The following is a 10528-nucleotide window of genomic DNA, read 5'->3' on the forward strand; positions in this document are numbered from 1 at the left end:
ATGCTCCCATTGGTGAAGCCTCAGTGGGGAAGCATTGAGTGGTGTAAATTACATTAAGTTAAATTAAGTTAGTTTAGTTTAATTCAGGTTAATTTATGTTTAATTATTTATTGAATTGCAATATGGGAAGATTGTTTTGTGATAGTTTTGTTTTGTTCTGTTGAGTAGTAGGTAGTTTCTTGTTATTGTTGTTATATACCATAAGATTGCTGTATCATCTTTTATACTTTATTTTGTAATAAAGAGAAACCTTTCTCAATCAAAAAAAGGACAGGAACAGGAGGATGTCATTCACCCCCTCAATCCTGTCAAGCCAATCAAGAAGTTAGAATTAGAATTAGGTTTTATTATCATGTGCACTCAAGTACAGGGATACAGGAGCACAGTGAAAAGTGTACAACGTCACCATTCATGGTGCCATCTTCCGTACAAAGGACCCAGATACAAAATCTTAGGTAAAAAGTAGAAAAATAAAGAAATAAATTAAAAAAAGAAAAAATCTGCAGCATCATTCAAATATGCCTCAGTGACTAATCCCCATATTAACTCACTAAACACACAAAAACAATTGATCGATCCAGGTGATATGTTGAGATCCGACTTCTCCAATAGTAACAAGCAGCTGGAATTATAAATCAATATATTGTTGGAATTAATAGTGAGTTTGGGAAACTAAATTGTATTTAATCCAGAATTAATAAAATCTAACTTAGCCCAACAGTTTTCTAAAATGTAAGGTGAGAAGACAGCTTAAACACCATGGCCACAAAATTCGTCTGCATGCTGCTGTCCCTGGAGCCAATCTTTCTGTTGCAACAGAATCTCTCTGAGCACCATTGCCAGATTCTTGAGCTGCAAATTCATGGGCTGGATTTTATTGCCTCCTTCCAGATGTATTCTCACTGGGGTTGGGGGGTTCAGTTAAATATCTGGGGTGCTCAGCTAACCATCTTCTCACCCACCCTTAGCATACCCTCATAATGCAGTAAGCAGCTGAGCGCTGAAATCAGCGGTTCATCCATCACATTTACATAAATAAAGGTAAATTGAACTTATTGCCAAGCTAAGTCACTAGAATAAGCCACGATATGGATGAGATGGGCTGATAGGCAATCTGTTTCTTCAGACTAGGGTAGTGGGATGGAATGGGTGGGATGGAATGGGTGGGATGGGAGGGTGGGGGATGCACATCATTTGGGAGTACCCAGTGTGCACTGGTGCAGCTGCCTTTAAGATACAAGTGGGCTGGCTGAAATGTATGCACAATCATTTCAAACCTGCAGCGACTGAGAAGTTGGGTCAGGAATGGGCTAGGATAATGTGTGGAAAGCCAGCCCCGCTTTACCTGGAGTCATCATAGAAGTTAAAGATTCTATCAAAATATTCCTCAATTTACTTGTCTTTTTAGACTCATGTTAACAGCAAGCATGGACCAAGTTTCTGTACTTCTGAAAAATTACAATTACTTGCAATAAATAGTTTCTAGCTTCATGTGAACAACTGTAAACTGTTGATATATCACTCTACTAGTTAAAACTCTAACCTCCTTCTAAACCTCTCCTACACGTATGTGTAAAGGGATTTTTAAAAATCATTGTTATATGGGTGGAGGGAAAAACTGCAAAAGCTGTTCAATGGCACCAGTCCATAGACTTCACTGAAATTACATTTTTGCTGGTCCTCAATTTCTCTTCTCCAGGTCATGGAGTCATTGAGTCATAGAGATATACAGCAAGGAAACAGACCCTTCGGTCCAACCCATCCATGCTGACCAGTTATCCCAACCCAATCTAGATCCATCTGCCAGCACCCGGCACATATCCCTCTAAACCCTTCCTATTCACGTATCCATCCGAATGCCTTTTAAATGTTACAATTGTACCAGCCTCGACCACTTCCTCTGGCAGCTCATTCCATACACATACCACCCTCTGCATGAAAATGTTGTCCCTTTTATATCTTTCCCCCCTCACCCTAAACCTATGCCCTCTAGTTCTGGACTCCCCCAACCCAGGGAAAAGACTTTGTCTATTTATCCTATCCATGCCACTCAGGCAAAGAGCAACTGGTTCACCAATCATATCTCTGAGTTATTGGTTAAAAGCTGCAGCTTGGGAGATCCAAGATGGCGGCAGTCTGAGTGGTCTGTTGTGCTGGGCTCTGTGCCATACCCCCAGGCAAGGTGGGCCTTTACCCCTCCCCGCCTTATCAACCACCCCCAGGAGAAAAAAAGTATTAATTTAAACTTGCTGACTATGTGGAGCTGCTGAAATTGCATGGGACAGCTTTAAGGCCAGGATGAAGTTGAATGAAGGAAAGGGGCCTAAAGGAGCACAGCATCGGGGTGCCTGCAGCCAGTATTCAAACTCCCTGGGCAGCCCCTTTGGATCTAGCAGGACTGCAGCATTTTCTCGGAGTTTGCCAAACTCCGAGAGTGGATTGAAGCAGCAGTTGAGCCACTATCTGCCATGCTAAAAAAGCATGAACAGGAAGTTTCAGCTGCTAGATCAAAGAATGGAGGCAGTGGAGGAGAGGACTGCGGCACTGGAGACCATGGCAGAGGTCTCGGGAGGAAGAATCTGAACGCTGGAAGACCAGGTTCAGGTCCTTCAGGATCAAGTCGACGACCTGGATGATAAAAATAAAAGGACAAACTTACGGATCGTGGGTCTCCCAGAACACGAGGAGGGCAAGGACTTTGTCGGCTTTTTTCAGGGGTGGCTCTCGAAGTTCCTGGGGTTGGAGTTGGAGTAGGGCTTAGTAAGCATGGAGCGGGCCCGTTGGATTGCAATGCGCAGGTCCGGTCCAGATCCGCGCCCCCACGTGGTCCTCGTACAGCTTCTGTATTATAAAGTGAAACAATTAATAGTTGAAACAGCAAGAAGACTGGGAAGGAATTCACAAGCTTTAATGTAAAAAGGCTCAAAGATAATATTTTTTGCAGGACTTTTCAGGACCCCTAATTTAGAGGAGAAGGACATTTGGTGATGTCAAGAAAGAATGAAGGGACCTGAACGTTGAATACTCCTTGAGGTACCCAGCCTTGTTACGTTTCACCCATGGGGGGACAGTATATAACTTGGACTCCGCAGAAAAGGTGAAGGACTTTGTGAAGTCTTTGAATTGAAGGACCTGAGTCAGGGTGGGAGGGGACGGGACATCACTGCAGACAATAGTATAGGATTTTATTTTTACTATCCCTTTTTTACTTCCCTCTCCCCCTTTCGTTTCTGTGGTTATTGGTTTTATATGTACAGATTTGTTGTAAAATTGGAATTATTTTAGATATCGGTTGGTTGGGTATTATCCAGGGCTCCCTTTTTTTTAAACTGCTGTCCTTTTGATTTTGTATTGGGGGTGGCTATATCTGTGGTTAACATGAGTTGGGGGGAATGGATACCCATTGTTAGCTTTCAGAATGTAAGTAACAGGTTTTCCTTATTTGTGAATTGCATGGGGCTCGGGCACGGCCTCAGCTAGAGGGAGTGAAGATGGTAGTAAGGATTGGGAGGGGTGCCCCCCATGGGAAGGGGGAAGATCTCAAGCGAATTGGGGGTTATTTGGGTGGTTGCTTCAGTTAAATGCAGTGTTTTTTATAGTTGCAGTTGCTTTTATAGGAATAGTTCTTAGATCTCATTGAGTTAATAACTTTGTAGCTCATCACACCTCAGATAAGCTGCCTCCTCCTGGGAAACCATGGACTGCCCTAGATGACCATGGCTAGTGATTTGTTCAGGTAGTGCACCTGGAATATAAAAGGGAGCCATTCCCCCATTAAAAGAAAGAAAGTCTTATCAAGCCTTAGGAAGAAAAGGGTGGACATTGTCCTGCTGCAGGACAGGCATATAACTGATAAGGAACATCTGAAACTGCAGCAGGGGGGTTATGACATGGTATTTTTCTCATTCTTTAGCTCTAAGAGTAGAGGAGTGGCTATATTGATAAGAAGGAACCCCCCCCCCTCCCCTTCCAGGTAATGGAGCAGATTAAGGATGAACATGGACATCATTCTTAAAGCCCGAGTACATGGAGAAGAGCATGCCATTTTGAATATATATTGTCCCTCAGCGCACCCTCTTAAATTTCTAATTAATGCAGTAGCTAAATTAATGAATCTTGGCATACACTGTACAATTATAGGAAGAGATTTCAATCGCCTAATATATCCAGAGATTGACAGGGCCTGGCAGGTATGCCCGCACAGTCTAAACACTTGGTGGACATGTGTGATGAGTTGGGACTAGTGGATGTGTGGAGGTACCTTCACCCTATTGGAAGAGACTTCACGTTCTATTTCAACCCACGCAAGTGCCATACACGAATTGACATGTTTTTATGACAACTAATGGTTTGGACAGAACATTGCCATGCAAAATCGGGAATATAGCTGTTTCGGATCATATGCCAGTGCTTTTAAATATTAAAATCAAGGGTAATGGAACAGATGCATTTCACTGGTGCATGGATCCATTTTTATTAGGGGATAGCAAATTTGTTGAGTATATTTCAAGAGAGTTCAGGGCCATTTTGGATATCAACTCAGGAACAGCTAGTAATCCAGCAATACTTTGGGAGGCCTGATCATTTCATATTCGACAACTAGAAGGAGACAGAAGGAGGAACAGCAATGGATGCTGGAGGCCTGGCTGAAGGTAGCTGAGAAAACATATTATATTAGACCATCATTGGTTAAGCTGCAGCAGGTCACAGCTCTCCAGGCTGCTCTCGACTCATTGCGCTAAAAAAAAGAGGTCTCCTTTGCCAAACAAAGATTCTTTGAATTTGAAGATAAGCCTGGTAGATATCTTGCTTATTTGACGAGGAGGGAAAAAATGCTTCCCAATCTGTTACATCTGTTAGGGAGAAGGCTGGTACGATTACCCGTGAATTGAAGATCAATGTTAGGTTTAGGGAATACTTTGCAGAGCTATGTCAGCCGGCGGGGGGGTGCAAACACGGTAAAATGGGAATGCAGTCCTTTTTTGAAAATCTGGACCTCCCCAATATAAGTACAGAACAGGTTTTTCTTTTGAATGCACCTATAATGGTACAAGAAGTGCAGGAAGCAATAAGGCATCTCCAGGGTGGCAAAGCACTGGGGCCAGATGGATTCCCAACTGAATTCTATAAGGAATTCATAAGCACATTAGTGGGGATGTCCAAACAGGATTGTCTGCCACCTTCTCTTAAGAAGGCTAATATCTCCCTCATTTTAAGGAAAAGGAAAGACCCCAAAGAATGTGCTTCATAAAGACCAATTTTACTGTTGAATGGAGAATTTAAAATTCTATCCAAGATCCTGGCCCTGAGGTTGGAGAACATACTGCCCTATATGATAAAAGAAGACCAGACAGGTTTGGTTAAGGGCCATAGCTCCTCCAACAATATCAGGAAAGTACTGAACACATGCAGGCATGCCAACTAAGATTGATTCCGGGTTTGGTAGTCTCCCTAGATGCAGAAAAGGCATTTGATCGGATAGAATGGTCGTATCTACTTGAAGTTCTAGAGTGCTTTGGTTTGGGGGTGATCCTTTACCAAATGGATAGTAGTACTGTATAATGATCTTAAAGTAGTAGTCATTACAAATGGTGTTAAGTCAAATAACTTTAATATTGGAAAAGGTAGTTGACAGGGGTGTCCTTTATCACTGCTATTATTTACCTTGACGATTGAACCGTTAGCCGAAGCTATCAAGAGGGATCCTGAAATAGTAGCACCAAAGGTGGGAATGGTGGAACATAAGATCACCCTATATGCTGGCGACATCCTTTTATTTTTGGTCAATCTGGAGAAGTCTGTTCCTCGACTGATTCAAACAATTAATTCGTATGGTGGTTTCTTGCGTTACAGGATCAATTTTACAAAATCAGAAGCCATGCAGGTAGGGGAATTAGTGGAAGTGCCTAATCTGAAGGATGGAACGCAATTCCCATTTAGATGGTCGTCAAAAGGTTTTTTGTATTTAGGAATTTTTATTACCCCCTTCCTTCCACCAGCTGTATAAAGCTAACTATGTACAACTACTAGAGAGGACAAAACAGGATTTGCAGCGGTGGGAGGGGTTACCATTATCATGGTTAGGCTGAATAGCCCTGATTAAGATGAATGTGCTTCCTCGACTGCTGTACCCTATGAGAATGCTCCCATTGTTGTACCGAGACAAGTGTTACGGAGGCTTAATGGTTGGCAAGGGTCCGTTATTTGGTGCCACAGGCGTCCTCTAATTTAATTCACTAAATTGCAGCTTTCACAGGCTGAGGGAGGGGTGGATCTTCTGGATTTGAAGAAATATCAAATAAGTGCCCTGTTAACATATGTTGGTGACTGAGTATGGGGGAGTTTGGAGTTGATTTGGCTTGATATTGAAGCCTCGCAGTCGAGATGTCCTTTAATTAATTTTTTATTCATGGACAAGATGAAATCCATGACGCAGCAGTGTAAAAGTCCAATTATTTTAAATACGGTGAAAGCCTGGAGGATTATGAGGCAAGATGTGGGCAATTGATCTAAAGACTTTGCCATTTACCCAGTTGGTGAGAGGTAAAGGATTTAAACCTTGGGCAATGGACTCCGGCATTAAGGCATGGGAGAATATGGGAATCTTCTGTCTGGGAGATTTATTCGAGGGAGAGGTCCTGATGTCATTTAGTCAGTTAAGTCAGAAATATGGATTGTCTAATAGGGACCATTTCCGATATTTCCAGATAAGGGACTATATATACAGAGGAAGACCACGCTCCCGGTCCAGTATTACAAATCAGACTTGGAGAAGAGTACTCCGGTGTACGGGTGCTCTTTCATTCAGTACTTTATTTCATTTACAGAAAGCTCGCACTCTGGGGGACATGGAAGGACTCTGTAGGACATGGAATCGAGATTTGGAGAGGATATTTCATCGGAGGAATGGGAAGACATCTGGGGAAATGTAAGGAAAATCTCAGTATGTAACAGAGCACAGGCCATGCAATTGAAGATCTTACACGGGACTCATATGGCACCGTAGAGGCTAGCTAAGTTCAAGAGAGTAGCATCATCAGGCTGTTCCAAATGTAAAGTTAGTATATGCCCTCTTACACACTGCTACTGGTCATGTTGTAAGATCCAGAGACCTTTGCTTGGGACAATCACTCTTGCTCGCTATAATAATGTGTCATCCTCTCCTGTGATGTGGTCTCTGTCTGGGTCTAAAATGACTTCAATTCTGGCAGTGATAGCCCTTTGCTAGGACCGGATCTTCCTGTGTCCAAAGTCTGATATTATCGGCTGTGAAATGGCGGTACAACACTACTTGGCTTCCTGGACACTGTTCCAACTTCTAATTACATGCACTTAGTATTAGAGACCATCACGGAATTAGGCCTGAAGCCATGGGCAGCACCACCTTATTCTCTTTACATGGATCTAGTAGGTGTTTGTGTTCCATTATTATTATAAATTTAGGTCCATAAAAGTATTGGTGGGACTTCCTGAGTCTAAATATGACCACCACACCTCCTTTCTGTAACTGGGAGTATTTACACTCTGCATTAGCCAAACTTCCAGATACATATGCTATTGGGCATTCCTCTCCATTGAACAACTACCACCCTGATGCCACACAAGGTGGTATCATATGTTAATATCACATGTTATCAAGTGGCATACTATGATCACTTGGGATCATAGTATGCCAACACCTTAGGTGATGATAGCTGTTTCTTCATTTCCCTGAAAACTATGGCTTGACTATGCAACCATTTCCAAGGCGCACTGTTTTGTTTTTAAAAGAGTTAATACAAAGCTGTCAGAACCGTCACAAAGCTAGTCCTTTTTTCTCTGAAAGCTGTTCCTTAGCCCAAGGATACTCTGTTCTTCATTTTTTTTTCCAGGGGGCAATAAACAAGGCCAGGCTCTGATCAGTCTGGTTTGGTACAGAGATGGAAAGGATTTTGAGAGGCCTTTAGTTTATATGTACACAGATGAGACTTCAGGCCAAAGTGGTCATGTTTTAGAAATGACTTGTATAATGGAAGGGGAGTGGTCAGTTCTTGAGCTGAGCAGATTAGTTCAGTCCTGAACTGGTGAGGAGTTCAACAGTGAGCTGTGTGGAAACTCTCTCTCTCTTTCTGCCCTTCAACTTCAACCTGAAGCATGTGTTCCATTTATACTGGTTTTTAAAGGAAGTTTGCTTGTTGGGACTGTTGTGTACATTCGGAACAGCATAATTAAGTCCACTTTGGATAGACTGAGTTCTGTAGGGGTTTTTATTCTGTTCTTAGTGTTTCATTGTGTAATTTTGTGAATACAATTTTGTCTGTTTTAAAATCTAGTAGTCAACCTAGCTAACTTACTCCGGGTAATTTTCACTGTACACTTATCAAAATGAAGCGCAAAGTTATAGTCTGGGTTGCCTGTTTAAGAACGTTTTGAGTGGTCTGGCCTAGTCCATAACAGATTGAGGGCTCTTCGCTGGAATCTAAACAGTGACTGGAAGTAGTGTCTATTTCAGGTATTGGTTGGGTTGGGTAGACAAAGCTTGGGGTAGGAATGGCTCTTTCAATCGCCAAAGTTTTTCCAGATGTGGATGCGAAGTTTTGCAAAAACTGAATAAGACCAAGCTGCAGGAATTAGCAGAGAAGCTAGAATTGGAACTGCCTGAAAGGAGAGATAATTACAGAGTAGCTCAGCATTTAAACTTGCTGGAGAAACCTTCAGTATCTATGGAGATGGCAAGAATTCCATTGCAAATTAAGCAGCTTGAGTTAGAGGCAAGACAGAAGGGAAGGGCAGCAAAAATAAAACAGCTTGAGTTATGATTGAAATCAGAAGAGAGGCAAAAAGGGAGAGCAGAGAAAGAAAAAAGAGTGCTTTTGAATTTCAAAAACTGACACTTAAAAAGGAGAGTCGGGTTGAAAGACTGGAAATAAAAGCTGAGGATAGGCTCAGTGAGGAAGTAATGCAAACTCATGTGGAAGAGCAGAGAGTTAAAAAAGTAAGGTTAGCAGCTGAAGTGGCTGATGATTATGAGCTGGTTCAAAAAATATGATTTGGCTTCCAAAATAAATTTCAGTCCAAGAGGGTTGAAACTGGGGCAAAGACAAATCCTCACATGGAAAGGGGAAGATAGATCTCAGTGAAGATCATAAGGATAACCTACCACGGGGTAAAAAAGACACCCTTAAAAGGGACAAAGAAGTTACAAAGCTCCGCTGTTTTCATTGTAATAAAGTGGGCCACACAGAATCACAGTGTTGGTGGGCTAGGGGAAAGCCAGACATTGGAAAACCAGACAAACCTGGAAGTTTTGTCTGACGAGTAACAAAAAGCACAAGTAGGTTAGACAACTGCTTCAGAGTATACAAGATGATCAGAGGTCAATTAAGGAGGAAGTGCCAGATCTGCTCAAAAAATATACATGCAAGGGTAAAGTTTATTCACATAGGCCAGGAGTAGCAGGTAAGGAGGTTACAATATAAAGGGACACAGGATTCCCTCAGTGTGTAATGCTGAAGGATGAAGAGATATGCACTCCTGAGGGACTATTGTCAGAAAAAGTACTAGTGACGTGAAATCATGGAGAGACAAAAAGTGCTAAGTTATGTAAAGTGAGGCTAGTGAGTCCAGAGAAGAGTGGAGAATTTGTGGTTGCGGTACTGGCCAAACTCTCAGCTCCAGGAATACAAGTTGTCCATGCAAATGATATTGCTGATTCACCAGTAGGCATGCTGCCTACTCTAGTTGAAAAGCTAGTGGAGACGCAGGCAACTGAAGGCATGGATAATGTTTATTCAGGAATTTTCCTTGATTGTGTGATCGCAAGATCACAGAGGCACATGCTGATGCAGGAGGGATCAAAAGGCACAGAAAAGGAAGCTGGCAGTGTTATCCGAGACCTTTTTTGATCAGATAAGTGGAACAGAGAAGGAGCAAATAGGTAAACATGCAAGTATCTTTAGCTCTGCAAAGCTAATTGAATTACAGCAGAAAGATGAGGAGTTAAACATAGTTATATCAAAAGGTAAATGTAGAGAAGGAGAGTGAATGCCTTCCTGTGTGTTATTCCTCTGTGATTTTAAGTGCAAGCAGCAGCGGAGGTAGGACGAACTCGGAAGACTGCAGATAAGGTAAGGCAGTTTTTATTAAAATTACTTACTGGTAGCGGGCAGCGGTGTTTTTCTCTTTCACAGAAGGAGCCGGAGCAGCAGAGGAAGTGACGGGGACCAGAGGGAAGGTAAGCAGTGAGTATAAATACTCACTCTTCGATGCCAACGGCCATTTTAAGTGCGAGCAGCAGCGGAGAAGGAGTGGGAGCAGTGGAGGATGTCACGTGGACCGGAGGGGCAGCCGGAAAGGAAAGCAGTGACCATATATATCAGCAAGGCGGCTAAACCCGAGACTCTACTACTGTAGTGTCTCCCACCCACCCTCCTCCTCTAACCTAGTTAATAAGTAGGAAGAGCGGGAGCGATGACCAGGGAACTGCCGGTAATATATCTAGGCAGTGGCTGAGCCCGAGACACCTCACGTGTTGTGTCTCACACCGCCC

The 10528-nt window shown here is 42.6% G+C and overlaps 1 long non-coding RNA gene across 1 annotated transcript; it reads right to left on the reverse strand.

Moving 5' to 3' along the window:
• Nucleotides 1–224: 224 nt before the first annotated feature.
• On the reverse strand, nt 225–10287 carry LOC148150647 (uncharacterized). Its single transcript, XR_015751947.1, has 3 exons — nt 10136–10287; nt 2660–2841; nt 225–622 (listed from the first exon to the last, which is right to left on the reverse strand). It is a non-coding gene; the product is annotated as an uncharacterized LOC148150647 (long non-coding RNA).
• Between the last annotated feature and the right edge of the window lie 241 nt (nt 10288–10528).

The sequence above is a fragment of the Chiloscyllium plagiosum genome, unplaced genomic scaffold (genome assembly GCF_037043375.1).
Source record: "Chiloscyllium plagiosum isolate Xiang-an unplaced genomic scaffold, Cpla_swu_hap1 HiC_scaffold_3, whole genome shotgun sequence".
In the NCBI taxonomy this organism is placed as follows: domain Eukaryota; kingdom Metazoa; phylum Chordata; class Chondrichthyes; order Orectolobiformes; family Hemiscylliidae; genus Chiloscyllium; species Chiloscyllium plagiosum.